The 15,764-nt window shown below is 36.2% G+C and overlaps 1 non-coding gene across 1 annotated transcript; it reads left to right on the top strand.

Moving 5' to 3' along the window:
• The first annotated feature begins 15,064 nt into the window (after positions 1-15,064).
• On the top strand, positions 15,065-15,183 carry LOC145044677 (5S ribosomal RNA). The gene has a single exon (XR_013681622.1). It is a non-coding gene; the product is annotated as a 5S ribosomal RNA (ribosomal RNA).
• Positions 15,184-15,764: the final 581 nt, after the last annotated feature.

Raw genomic sequence — 15,764 nt, 5'->3', positions numbered from 1 at the left:
AATGTTTGATTATCTATCATACTTGTCATATTAGCTAGGTATTCTGATATCCTAATTGTGTTACACTTGAATGTACCTAGATGTGTTCCTTCGTATTCGTATTCCTTTTCTTAATTATATTCATATTCATATTTTTATATTTGTATTTGTATTCATATTTGTATTCGTATTTGTATTCGTATTCTCATTCGTATTCGTTTTCCTAGTCCTATTCCTAATCCTATTTGTATTCGTATTCGTATTCGTATTCGTATTCGCATTTGAATTCGTATTCCTAGTCGTATTCCTAATCCTATTTGTATTCGTATTTGTATCCGCATTCATATTTGCATTCATATTCGTATTCCTAGTCCTATTCCTAATCGTATTCGTATTCGTATTCGCATTCGTATTCGTATTCCTAGTCTTATTCCTAATCCTATTTTTATTCGTATTCGTATTCACATTCGTATTTGTATTCCTAGTCCTATTCCTAATCCTATTTGTATTCGTATTCATATTCCTAGTCCTATTCTTAATCCTATTCGTATTCGTATTTGTATTCGTATTCATATTCGTGTTCATATCACATTCGTATTAGTTCTAATTGATGATTAGTATAAATTATGCGTAGATTTTGAAATATAATTTAGATTGTAACACTTTATCAATAAATCTATGATTAGTCTAAAAACCAACTTCGTAATTCGAACTATTTGATTAACACAGTTTTCGATATTAAAAACATACAGAATATAGATATTTGAACTGAAAATAATAAGTTTGAGTACAAGATTTCCTTGTACTTTTGCTTGTATTCCCCCCCTTAAAACATTCGAAAAACATTTGAAAAAGGGTAGGGGTATGAACTCACTTGTCGAGAAACGTGTCGGATTGGATGCTAAGTGTCGGTTGTGGGCTTGATAACGTGCGAGGTTCCTATGTAACGTGAAATGATATACAAATGTATCTAATTATACTTTAAATCACTAATTAGATATGATTATACACTCCAAGATGCGAAAACACTTCAAATTAAGTGTTTGGAGTGACCCGGGTGACATATACAGACGAGTATGGCTCGGATAATGTGTTTACTCTTCGAGAATAAACTCCTTATGGAGTTTTCGGCCCTAAGACCAACTCCACATGAGTTCACGACTGTGAACTCATGGGTGAGGGTTTTATGGTACTAGATGGTCTTATATAACATGGAAAAATTAGCTAGGATCAAATCTAGGGCATAGGAATGGACTAAACTCACCTAGGGACCATTTAATGGAGTTTACAGTAGTAAACTAGGTGTTTACGGTTGTAAACTCCCCCATACCCATTCCTTATGTGTTGGTGGTGCTAGGACAATCACATGTGATTTAAACTCATTTTACAAGCCTTGGTTGGAATTTAGGGCATCATTTGACTATGTTATAGGAGTTTACGGCCTAGGAACCCATCCTTGGGGGGTTTACGGCCGTGAACTCCTAAGCGAGGGGTTTTCATTGAGTTTAAGGCTTCTAATTTGTTTGTGGTTGCTTCTAGACTTTATTCCAAGGCTATTGGTGTGTTTAAATGGCATTTTAACACTTTAAAATGAGTTTACTCCCCATGATATGGAGTTTATGGCCCAAGCATGTTCTTGGGTAGTAATCTCATGTTTACTCCCCAAAAATTAAGTTGAAGGTGTTCTAAGTCCCAATTGGTAAGCCCCTAAGTCATATCTAAGATCCTAATGTGGTTTGGAAGGGTTTTGGGGCACCAAAACCCACTTTATGTGAGTTCACGGCCTCTGACTGTTGTAGCGCCATACACTCATGAATATGGTCCTATACTTTTGAAAATACTTATATTTTGAGGTATACTTCTAGTTCAGAGCAGTTAGGCCCCTTAGTGTTTATAGTCTTATACCATGTAAGGTTTGGTATACTAGTTCACAATAAACAAGGGCTCTGATACCAATCTGTCACACCCCGAAAACCAAGGCGGAAACATTTCTGGGGCGGACTCCACGTTGAGTATCAAATCCAATGCACATAATAAGCAGGGTAAACAAACAATACATTACATACTATAATTTACATTTGTTCAAAAGAAAAGTGTTACAAGTGTTATACATATGCATATATGAACAAAAGTAGAGACGAGTCTTCTGTATGCTCCGTCTTCTCCAAAAGGATCACTGGTTACCTGTCTAATACGGACCTGAGAATACAAGCAGTTTGAAAATCAGCATAAAGCTGGTGAGTTCATAAGATGTTTGTTTTTGAAAATGTACAAGTTACCTTTGGTTTTCCGAAAAGTTTGTTATCCAAGAAAATCCCATATTTTCTTATATGTAAAGTTTGAATAACTGTTTTACTACACGAATTTGGTTATGTACAACTGTTATCCCAGGAAAATCATATATTTTCCTAAAAGTAAGTTGAGTTATTGAATCCCAATGTAATGTTTGATTATCTATCATACTTGTCATATTAGCTAGGTATTCTGATATCCTAATTGTGTTACACTTGAATGTACCTAGATGTGTTCCTTCGTATTCGTATTCCTTTTCTTAATTATATTCATATTCATATTTTTATATTTGTATTTGTATTCATATTTGTATTCGTATTTGTACTCGTATTCTCATTCGTATTCGTTTTCCTGGTCCTATTCCTAATCCTATTTGTATTCGTATTCGTATTCGTATTCGCATTCGTATTCGCATTTGTATTTGTATTCCTAGTCCTATTCCTAATCCTATTCGTTTTCGTATTCGCATCCGCATTTGTATTCGCATTCGTATTCGTATTCCTAGTCCTATTCCTAATCCTATTCGTATTCGTATTCGCATTCGTATTCGTATTAACATTCGTATTCGTATTCCTAGTCCTATTCCTAATCCTATTCATATTCGTATTCGTATTCGCATTCGTGTTTGTATTCCTAGTCCTATTCCTAATACTATTTGTATTTGTATTTGTATTTGTATTCGCATTTGTATTCGCATTCGTATTCATATTCCTAGTCCTATTCTTAATCCTATTCATATTTGTATCCGTATTCGTATTCGTGTTCGTATTCGCATTCGAATTCACATTCGTATTAGTTCTAATTGATGATTAGTATAAATTATGCCTAGATTTTGAAATATAATTTAGATTGTAACACTTTGTCAAGAAATCTATGATTAGTCTAAAAACCAACTTCATAATTCGAACTATTTGATTAACACTGTTTTCGATATTAAAAACATACAGAATATAGATATTTGAACTGAAAATAATAAGTTTGAGTACAAGAATTCCTTGTACTTTTGCTTGTATTCCCCCCCTTAAAACATTTGAAAAACATTTGAAAAAGGGTAGGGGTATGAACTCACCGGTCGAGAAACGTGTCGGATTGGATGCTAAGTGTCGGTTGTGGGCTTGATAACGTGCGAGGTTCCTATGTAACGTGAAATGATATACAAATGTATCTAATTATACTTTAAATCACTAATTAGATATGATTATACACTCCAAGATGCGAAAACGCTTCAAATTAAGTGTTTGGAGTGACCCGGGTGACATCTACAGACGAGTATGGCTCGGATAATGTGTTTACTCTTCAAGAGTAAACTCTTTATGGAGTTTTCGGCCCTAAGACCAACTCCACATGAGTTCACGGCTGTGAACTCAGGGGTGAGGGTTTTATGGTGCTAAATGGTCTTATATTACATGGAAAAATTAGCTAGGATCAAATCTAGGGCATAGGAATGGATTAAACTCACTTAGGGACCATTTAATAGAGTTTACACCAGTGAACTAGGTATTTTCGGTCGTAAACTCCCCCATACCCATTCCTTATGTGTTTTGGTGGTGCTAGGACAATCACATGTGATTTAAACTCATTTTATGAGCCTTTGATGGAATTTAGGGCATCATTTGACTATGTTATAGGAGTTTACAGCCCAGGAACCCATCCTTGGGGGGTTTAGGGTCATGAACTCCTAAGGGAGGGGTTTTCATTGAGTTTAAGGCTTCTAAGTTGTTTGTGGTTTCTTCTAGACTTTATTCCAAGGCTATTGGTGTGTTTAAATGGCATTTTAACACTTTAAAATGAGTTTACTCCCCATGATATGGAGTTTATGGCCCAAGCATGTTCTTCTGCAGTAAACTCATGTTTACTCCCCAAAAATTAAGTTCAAGGTGTTCTAAGTCCCAATTGGTAACCCCCTAAGTCATATCTAAGCTCTTAATGTGGTTTGGAAGGGTTTTGGGGCTCCAAAACCCATTTTATGTGAGTTCACGGCCTAGGACTATTGTAGTGTCGTACACTCATGAATATGGTCCTATTTCATGATTTAAACTCGAAAATGAAGGCTAAAGATGTTATACTTGAAGCTAGGGAAGTTGCCTTGATGATTTGGGGCATGAATTCAATGATTTTTGGACTTAAAGTGTGTATTTGAGGAGAGAGGTTAGAGAGAGAGTGAAAAGGCTTAAAATGAAGCTTAAACCACTTTATATATGGTTCGGGTTTGGGATATGGTGGAATTCTACCCGATACCGACGTTAAGCAGGGCTTTTCGTCGCACCCAATTAAGTTGTCATAACCCGGCGGGACAAATTCTAAAATTTATCTAATTATCAAATTATGGTGTTTTCTTGAGTTTCTAATGGGTTTGGATACTAATTAATGTTGGGTTTTGAGCATTCTAACACTCCTAAGTGTACATGCAACCCTAAATACCTTGGATCTATGTTTTCTCTATTATACATGCAAATAAGAACATCCAAGGTATTATCCTAATCTAACATACAAAACAATGAGTGTAACAAGATAGATAACATACCTCTTTGATGTAGAAAGTCTTCATGAAGCTTGAGTGCCTAGCCCCAATAGTGTGGAAGCCTCAAATGGAATCACAATCATCAAAACTCTTAGAATAACTTGAGAGAGTCCTACACTTCATGAAATCGGCTAGCCCTTTGTTACACTCTCTAGTGGCCAATTTTTGTCAAGAATAATATCATTATATAGTGTTACAATTAGGGTAAATCCTTAATTGTCATGGCTTTCCATTTTCTTGGATCCATGGGTTCAAATACACCATGGAGCATCCATGGACCATCCTATGGGTTTTAGCCCAACTTGATTATCCATGGAGCATTAGCCCACTATATAAGTATGGATGATTTACACAATCAACCCATATATTTAATTAGTCTTCTTTTGATCACTTAATTAATCCTAGATTAATTCTTGATCAATACTAATTAAATAATCTTATTATTCTTATTATTAATATACTAGAACTTATAATATATTAATAACCATAAGTGTCTTATTTCTCTCATTATAGTCTATCCTAGTGCATGATGGTATGCAACCCAAATGGACCATGCCGGGTCGGGTCAAGTCTTACCAATTATAGTTATGGACTTAGACATTAATCCAACAGTCTCCCACTTGGATAAGTCTAAAACTATTATTGCGTATGATTTCAGGAACCAACCGGCAATCGTAGCTGTCAAAAGCTTCTGTCGAACTCTTACTTTGTAGATGAACTTTGATCTTGTCAATGACTTGTCCATTAGATAAGGGATCATATAATCCTCTGTTCTCATGATATCAGCCGGACAAATACATGGAACAACGTCGTACTTATTATCCAGCAGTTTGTTTCCCGATTTTCGATTTGTTTGACAAAGAACTTAATCGAACACATCAATTCAGTTCTGACCGGCCGGTACATAGGTCACAACAAAATCATCGAGGGGCCCAGATATCGCTTCTATTTCTAGAAGGAACAGATAAACTTCAACTCATATGCTTGTTCTACTACTTGTTGAATTGTACACAAAGGCACGTTTTATAACATCAAGTTACTGATGCGTTTACGTGCAATCAATGCACAACCAACTCATAGGTAACAACTCATATCTCTAGGTTTGAAAATTTATATGATATTACCGTCTCACGATCACTCGAGATAAATTCCATGAAGTGATACAAGGGAGCGTGGGTTTATTCCAATACTCATAACTTATGAGCACTCATGAATGTTGTAGCAACCATTGCCATGACTAAACCCATTTAGCTATCTACAAACCCGATTCATGATAGTCTTGATTCATACCTACTTCCAACATATGAATGACTGTGGATTGTTTAAATAACTTAGTCATTCGAAAAGAATAACCTAGCTATTTTGGAAGTCAAAACATGCAAAGTGAAACACAATAATAATCGAATCTAATATGGTCTCAGAACCCTTTTGAATATAAATAAAACCACCTTTTATTTATCACCATATTGATTACACATTATTCAATGTTTCAAATAATCAACTTAAGACTTGAATAAAACAACAGTCGTCCCATGCTCCTAGCATGTACACTTTGTTTTCTAAACAATAGTTATGCCATACCCCAAGTATGCACACTATGTTTGTCTATGATCCTTACATTGTGATGTAGATCAATTGAACATGATTCCAATGATACTCATTTCACAATCCCAAATCCTTATTGTAAATGCAAGAATTCCAAATTCATGTCATTTACTGAAATCTGTTAGATTCTAAACTTTTATGCAATGTTCCTCTTGTAATGATTATTCAAAAAGTTACCAAAACCTTGTCACCAGTCATTACAGAGTATTCCAAAGAAGGTCAACTTCTATGGAACGGAAGTCTCATATTCAAAGTACATTGATTTGAACATCCTTCTTGCATTAAGGTTTTCTAATCTTACATAGATTGAATAACTTCTAACTTTGAAGCATTTCCAGATCCCATTTTGACTATCACTTCTGAACAAGAGTTGCCTCCTTACAGATTATGTCAATATGGTCCTGCTAAAATTAACACTATACTTCCAAATGTCCTTGAGCAACCAATCTTTAGCAAACCTCAGATTTTCCTCGACAATTGCTTAATCACTTTAGTCATATCCAGTCTAGACTTTTCCCTTCTCAATGCCTTAAGCATTTGGAAAATTTAGAAAGGATGAATATTATAGCACATGAAATCGATCCTATATCCGAAGCATATGGGATGCGATTCATGATGTTTGACATAAAGGCATGATACTAGACCAGTCTTTTGCTACAATATTTTATTTGCCATGTTTTCAAAATTTAACTATGAAGAGGGATGCCGTAATCATAATCGAATTTTGAAAACACAATATATATAGAATTTCTTCAAGTTGAACCATTCCAACACAAAATTCATATATATTCTTGACTAAAGATGATTAAAATCTCAATCTATGCTTTAGAATTGAAATGAAATATAATTTCCTCTCCCTTAATTATAGCAAAACAACTTTTCAACCCTTGCAACTTCACGGATTGAAACTTTGTTTTCTATAATTAACATTGCTAGCTTGCAATACTAATCATAATAATCATGCTCCCACTAACATGATGATTATCAGCATAACACTTATGCTCCCACTAGCTTTGACATATTTCCAGAAATCTGTTGGACTTCTGAAATTTAGATTCATACACCCTTTCTTAGATAGCTCACATGTGTGTCTAAACAATTTTCAGAACTATGAAAATGGATGCCGTAATCATTGTCTCAATTGCTTAGGCATTTTCCATTTCTCACAAGTCCATGTTAGTGTGCCGGTTAACCACACGCGCTCCACCAACGACTTTTGAAAATGCAAATAACACAATTGCTATCTACGTAAAATCTACTTAGTGAAAGCGTTTCCTCACCATCATTTTCATGAATCGGAGAGAAACCTTATGACACTTAGATTTTATAGTGTATGAGTTCCTATCCATGCGAATTTGTCAAAACCATAATCACAAGATAAGGTTAGTGACAAATTCAGCCTTACATGGATTAAACTTATTCAATCTTACTTTCTTGTCACCTTGGTAGCACAAGGCCCACCAATGCTTCCAAGTTGAACTCTGATAACTCACATGCAAATCCAACTTATTTGAAGTAGGTACAGAAATAAGAATTATGTCAACACGATAGGTTGCAAACCTTAAGTCGTGTGCTAGTGATAAATTACAGGTTTCATTCTTGATTAAATCTTGAAACTCTTTCAGGATCTTTAAGGCTCCCACTGTCCTCTTGACATATAAGTTTTCCTAGTCAAGAACCATTCCTTGACAAAACAAATATTCAAGGGATAGTGCGGATTCTTATCAAGACTAACACTTCACACAATTGGTCTTAGTTGGTCTTTGTCTCATCCAAGACATCACATCTTACCAATCTCAAATGTACAAGAGTAGAAAACATTTTACTCTTACATTTGATAAGTATTTTATACCTTACTTTATGTCACTCAATGTTACAATCTTGGAGTGTGACTCTAAGAGTTGTTTTGGAACGAAGTATGACTCATCTCCTTGATCTTAACCAGTCCAACAATTCATGACCTCTCTTCTTAGCCAGAACAATGCACTAAGACGTCCTTAGAGTATGAATTTGTAAGATGGTTTCTAAATCATTAAGATGATCATAAACTGATACTAAAGTACTCTCCCATCTTTTCAGATTTGAGAAACTTTAATCCTTCTGCCTAATTTGATTCTTTTTATTCGTTTTGTCATACATTGTATCCTTTCCAATGTTACAGAATTATACTTAACCTTATAAGTATAATCATATTTACTAATCTTTAGTAAATCATGACAAATCAATCTTTGTGGTGGACCTTGACCAGCGCACACCCAGTGTACCTAATTCCTTAGTCCTTCAATTGACTCACATATACATGTGATCAAAGAATTAGTCTAAATTTTTCAAAGATGAAAATTCTCATTCATCATACAATACAACTTGTATGATTCCAAGTTTCTGTCCAATTGAAACTTGGGTGATGAAAAACTTTCTTCATTTGGTAAATTCAAACACTACCACAAATGAAAGAATCAAATCCACTTTCCAATATTGCTATTACTGGAAACATATAAGCAACAATTTTCCACCGATGCCATTGTAAGGATATATTTTTTTTTAAAACTTTGCGGAAAAACTTATCCTTACAATCCACATGAAAAGTTTGTTGTTATCTATTCACAAGCAATATATTATAACTCCTAAGAAGTAGCTCAAGAATCCGATCTTCAAACTACGCGATAGAAATCCATCTATGCGATCAGATTCAGCATATTCTTTCTTTAAGTTTCTTTACCTTTTCTTTGATTCTTAAAACATCACCATGTGACCCAGTCACATCATGTATCAAGAATCTCAGAATAGAAACTTAATAGAGTTAGACAGTGGACTTTACCTGAAGTAGAGTCAATCTTATCGACTTTAACATCCTTAGGTAAATTATGGCAGCTTTGCAACCAATGCCCCTTTCTTTGGCAATATAAACATATGGACCCTTTGATAATGGTACACGGGACTATCACAAACTTAGTTTTTCTCTTTACCATTTGGTCAACCGATTTGACTATGGCCGGTCCCTTTCCATTGGGAAGAGAATGCTTTTCTGGATTTCCTGTGTCACTATTGTCAATGTCCATCAAGTTTTGAGGAGGTTGATCTTAACAAATAGATAAGATCATTAAGGGTCTTGTCATAGTCTGTTTCATAGGTGTTCCAAAAGAACTCACTATGTGACTTAGAAAGTGATTGAACCACCAACTTTCTCAAGACTTTGACACCCAACTCTCCCGGCTTGTCAATATGTGACTACATCTCCAAGATGTGACCACACCAAGACCTTTACTTGCCAATAGGGCTCGAGTGACCTTAAACTTTTCAAGAACTTGTGGGTGAGGGAGAATAATTGGAGGAGATAGAGGAAGTGAAGCATGATGTTGAGGAACATCATCTTCAAGAGATTTGGGAAGATCATAAATGTCTAAACCATACATGTTTTGGGAGATATTCAAGATAGTTGATTTAAAGTCCTTAATATGACACCCAATATGAAATATTAAGGCTAGGACCCAACAAACTATTTTATAACTTAGAAGAGGGATGCCGTAATCCAAGCTATAAAATATTTGAAGGTAGGCGAATGACGATTCACCAATTTCCACCATGAAAAACGAAATAATTTATTAGGTTTTAATTGGATTTGAAATTCCTAGATCTTTTGAGATTCATTGAACTTTTCAATGGCATGTTTCAATCTCGAGTGTGCCCTCTCAAATTTTGTGACTGGGATGCCGAGGATCACAAAACAAGGTGTGAATAACCATATCAATTCACTTGGTACCCTTAATATTATCACCTAATCAATGTGCCGGTTAACCACACACGCTCCACTGATCTATGACAAACATTAAGTCACCCTTCGTGGTCCTTACTAGTCCAAGTTAGTGTGCCGGTTAACCACACACGCTCCACCAACGACTTGGTAAGGTACAAAGTGTGAATTCCATGGGCTAGCACCAAATTCACATTTTCCTAAAGTAACTAAGATTGGGAATTATTAAGATTTTAGTTACTTAGTATTTATCATTAATACTTTTAATGAAGGGAGAATTTAAAGTCATTGTCCTACCCGTTCGGCTGACGACCCTCCACCGATCAAGCAAGCGGTGGGTGAGAGTGGACACCCATTAAGTCACCATTTTATAGGCAACAACCTTATACCCACCTTATAGACCGGTTTCGTGAATGAGGCCTACTAACGGTAAAACGACTTGTTCTTATACATATATATAATAATTAACCATTAATGTTATAAATAGTATAAGTGTTGAATTTTAACTCTTTTAAAATTCTAATGGCTAACTTGGAATTAAAGTATTCATAAGAGAAAACTTTTCAAATTCCAAAACTTGAGGGCAAGTTTTGAAACTATTCAAAATTAATTAATTTCATAACTTATGTGTTTAAAGTAGTTTTAATCCAAAAAACTCTTCAAGTTCCATAACTTATGGAAGACTTTAAACTAATAAAAGAATTAACTTTTCTTTATTTTTTTTAACTTATGGAATTAATTAAGGTTACACTTTATTTATTTATTTATTTATTAATGAAGTGACTCTTGAATTTCCATAACTTGAGGACAAGTTATGGAGTCATAAAAAATAATCAATGACACAAGACTCTTCATTTTGTAACCATTACCAACTTTTATGAGTTTTATGAGTCTTTAATGTGACTCTTCATGTAACTTGAGGACAAGTTACACAAACACATTTTATACTCAACTCTTAGATTAAAATGGATTGAAAACAACTATTTCAATTAACTTTTCTATTAATCTAAGCAACTCATAAGAAAAAGATAATTCAAATCAAACTTTTTCATGTAATTAGTCTAAACCTTCAACTAATACAAAACATGAATCTATTGACAATTAGCTTTGAAAATGGATTAGCATGAACATTACCACATTAAAAAACAAGTTTATAAGTTCAAAAACAACTTAGGGTAATGTTCCTAGTCCATTTCTAGCCAAAAACCTCGAAAATATGTTGTCTGGGGTCCAACTCGTCGAGTGCATGAACAAAACTCGGCGAGTTGGATGCATGTTGCCTTGACTCGTCGAGTCCCTTCATGGACTCGGCGAGTTTGCTGGGCTGACAGCATCAAAACTCGATTTTTTAGCTCCATTTGCAAGTATAACAAGAAAACAAGCCTAGGCTCTGATACCACTGTTGGGTTTTGAGCACTCTAACACTCCTAAGTGTACATGCAACCCTAAATACCTTGGATCTATGTTTTTCTCTATTATACATGCAAATAAGAACATCCAAGGTATTATCCTAATCTAGCATACAAAACAATGAGTGTAACAAGATAGATAACATACCTCTTTGATGTAGAAAGTCTTCATGAAGCTTGAGTGCCTAGCCCCAATAGTGTGGAAGCCTCAAATGGAATCACAATCATCAAAACTCTTAGAATAATTTGAGAGAGTCCTACACTTCATGAAATCGGCTAGCCCTTTGTTACACTCTCTAGTGGCCGATTTTTGTCAAGAATAATATCATTATATAGTGTTATAATTAGGCTAAATCCTTAATTGTCATGGCTTTCCATTTCCTTGGATCCATGGGTTCAAATACACCATGGAGCATCCATGGACCATCCTATGGGTTTTAGCCCAACTTGATTATCCATGGAGCATTAGCCCCCTATATAAGTATGGATGATTTACACAATCAACCCATATATTTAATTAGTCTTCTTTTGATCACTTAATTAATCCTAGATTAATTCTTGATCAATACTAATTAAATAATCTTATTATTCTTATTATTAATATACTAGAACTTATAATATATTAATAACCATAAGTGTCTTATTTCTCTCATTATAGTCTATCCAAGTGCATGATGGTATGCAACCCAAATGGGCCATGCCGGGTCGGGTCAAGTCTTACCAATTATAGTTATGGACTTAGACATTAATCCAACAATTAAGTCATAATAGAAGTCTCGGAATAAATGACTTAATTTTAAAAATGTAAACAGAAATGATTTGAAAAAGACAAATTTATAGACGGAAACGGGTTTCGGCGAAGACACGAACTTCAAGTTGTCACATTTAATGCCAATGCAACAATGCATACCATCCGCACCAATCGCCTTGAACACCCACATGAGAGATCTAAGAGGAACCATGACACCCTGCTGTAAGCCCTAGCTAAAACTTGAGCCGAAGTCATAGAGCTCCGAGTACGCTAGAGGGTGTACGAAAGATACCTGCTTGATATTGAATGTCAACTAGCCGAACTAAGGGTTCACCATAGGGGTAACCGTTGTCGGTAGAAAATGCTTTACTTTCCTTCTTTGTTTTAAAGAACCGTATTCATGTCTGTGTTCTGTGTAGCAATTTTTATGTGACTACCTTGTACTGTAAGTACTTTTAGTTAGGCCTTTCTACTATCAAGGACTTTTCTACTCCGCATGTGATGTACGACCTACTACAATGTCCCAGACTTATTACATCGAAAACATCAATGATATTAATAGTCGGCTAACTTCCGTGCCACTCTTTGTTCAATCACTTTCATCATATTATCGTTGGGGTCTATCAGAAACCCACCCTAGTCAAGTCATTGGACTAGGGTAGCTTAACTCAGGGATTATTCCCAATGCTCTTTCAAAGGTTGGATCATGTTATCCACCAACAGATGGTGCCCCGTGTTGGACGAAAAACGTTTTGAGACCATTCTATGAACATACTTCTACTCCGTACTAGGACTGCATCATAGGGTTATAGGTCAAATCTTCGAGAACATACTCCTACCCTTTAGTTGAACGATTGAAATACGTCTAGGGTCAATGGTATCCCTTACTAGGAATTCTATTTCACTAAAAAGGATTCATAAGAAGGTTATTATTATGACGTTCCCAGTTATACGTTCCCGAGTATGAACTAAGTTTTCATGTATAATAACTCATCTCTCAGTCAGAATAAAATAGTATAGGTTCAACAATAATATCTCACCAACTCCTTTTCTTTCGTATTACAGAATCATGTCATCATCCAGAAATAGCCCACCGAGCAAAGAAACCCCAATTCTTCATATAGACGTTGCACCATTACAAGTCACGATAACAGCTGCTGTGAGAGCTTTCCTCACACACATTAACCCTGCAACGCGAACAAGATTGGCAAAGGAGTCGATAATTTTAATTGTTGTACCGATCCGGGAAGCCAACAAATGGCAACAGTCACGGACTTGCAAAGTTGTAAAATCGAGAAAAACAAACAAAAATGCCAAGCACGAAAGGAGCGCAAGCAATCCAAGAGACTTGCTACACAACATCAACAAGTAGCAACTTCCACCATCCCAACATCGACCAGACCATACGAGGGAAAACATCCAAAGTGTAACAAGTGTAGCTTTCATCATAACGGTGTGTGTCATGAAATGCAATGTTGCAATTGCTATGAAGTAGGGCACCATGCCCTTGGATGTGGAGCAATGGCACGACCCATTTCTCAAGTCTCTAACATGGGGATCAGCCATACACACGATGGTAGTGGTAAAATCGGACCCCACAAAAGGAAAGTTTCAAAGTGGATGAACAAAGAAAACACCCGTGTCCATGTAACTCTGACTCGACACCTCACTTCCACTGCCAATGCTTGTACAAGCCAGATATGTCACCAATATGGCGAGACTGGACACCTCAAAAACGATTGTCCAATAACAAAGAACTCTGGCGCACACGGGAAGATACTAAGGATCACTGCCACAGGAGAAACTACTCCGGACCCACGTTAAGATATTTAAGGTGTTTCGTTGTAACAAACCTGTAAAACATATTTTAAACTAGTACCACTAGAATTTATCTTTTGCAAGATCCCAATGGTTAAGGGACTCTCGTGCTGCGTATACTTGCCTTTTGTAGTATACATGGTCGTAGCAATAGCCTGGTAGTAAATCTAAAAGTAGTGTAACCCTATTAATAGTTACACTGTTGTGTTTTGTCTGTAACGCCCTTATGTTCAAATCCAATGTCTTTACTTCCAAGTATGTCTGATACTACCATATGACTTGAGTCAACTCGATCCACACCATACCAGTTTCGTACACACATCTCTCTCTCTCTCTCTCTCTCTCTCTCCAAAATCCCCTTTCTAATGAAATCGTTATTTCGGAACTCCGAAGTACTCATGCATAGAGTACCACATGTTTCTTATCCTTACGAAGAGACCTCAGCAAACCTCCCCAAAGTACCACTCATACAGTACGTCAATTTCAATCCAAAGACCCATACGGTTGGTGTATCGCTGAAGAAGGTATACATAAGGTTGGTATATAATCAAGGTTCTACAGGTTTAAAATTAATGATTCCACTTTAACCTCTTTTCCTCGCTGGGATGTGAGCTTAAAGAAGAATCATTTATTTGACTACCTTTTCAATCTTTGTTATATACGACTCTTATACAAGAGACTGTGATTGATGAACATGTATGACTTCTAATTTGAACTTCAAGACGGAGACTGCCCAATACTACGAGTAATCGTGTCGTCATGTGATCAAACTTAGAAACCAATACGAGTTTTCTAACCCGATCACCCTACAGTCTCACACAGACGGAGATACAAGAAGCGTCCGGACAACTTAACGACTACTCAACAATGGAATGATAAGAGCAAGCTCCTCACCTTTGAGATCTCCAGTCTTATTCTTCGAGAAGATAGACTTCAGTGGGTGCGATCATACTAGCACTAATGCACTGGATCCCATCAGAACTCCGCAGTTAATCGTGCTTGGGCGAGAGTAGCACTAGGATGGGTGACCGCCTGGGAAGTCCTCGTGTTGAAGACCTCGACAAGAATCCATTAGAAATCATTACCTTCTTCCTTGCATAGATGAATTGGTTAACCAACCGTCAGGAACAATGTACATTTCAGAAAGGGACTTAAGATCCGAATATCACCAGTTACCAATGTCAATAAAGGATGTCCTGAGGACATTCTTCCAAACTCGATGCGGATGCTACGAGTCCGTAGTGATACCCGTCAGATAGGACCAATACGCTCGTAGTATCCATGGACTTAATGAATAGGGTACGCCATTCTTACTCGGATCAGTTCGTCATTGTCCTTGTAAATGACTTACTTATCTACTCTCGTAGTAAGAAGGAAATCATAAAGAGAATCTACGATAAACCATGGAAACATTACGATTTTTGGAATTGAAGTGTCGAATTTCTAAGACACACTATTAGTGATGTGGGGATTCTTGAGGACCCTTCCGAAAAATCAAAACCGTTGAGAAATTGTCAGCACCGAAGACACTTATGGAGATCCGCCTAATTTTGGGTGTCGCTGACCTACTGTCGAAAGTTCATTCAGAACTCCTCTCGAATTACAGAACCTCTTACGACTTTGAGCCAGAAGGGAGTG

This window comes from Lactuca saligna, chromosome 4 (assembly GCF_052625555.1).
Source record: "Lactuca saligna cultivar CGN05327 chromosome 4, ASM5262555v1, whole genome shotgun sequence".
Classification (NCBI taxonomy): domain Eukaryota; kingdom Viridiplantae; phylum Streptophyta; class Magnoliopsida; order Asterales; family Asteraceae; genus Lactuca; species Lactuca saligna.
Note: the sequence above shows the minus strand (reverse complement) of the source record. Positions and strands in the feature narration are given on the sequence as shown.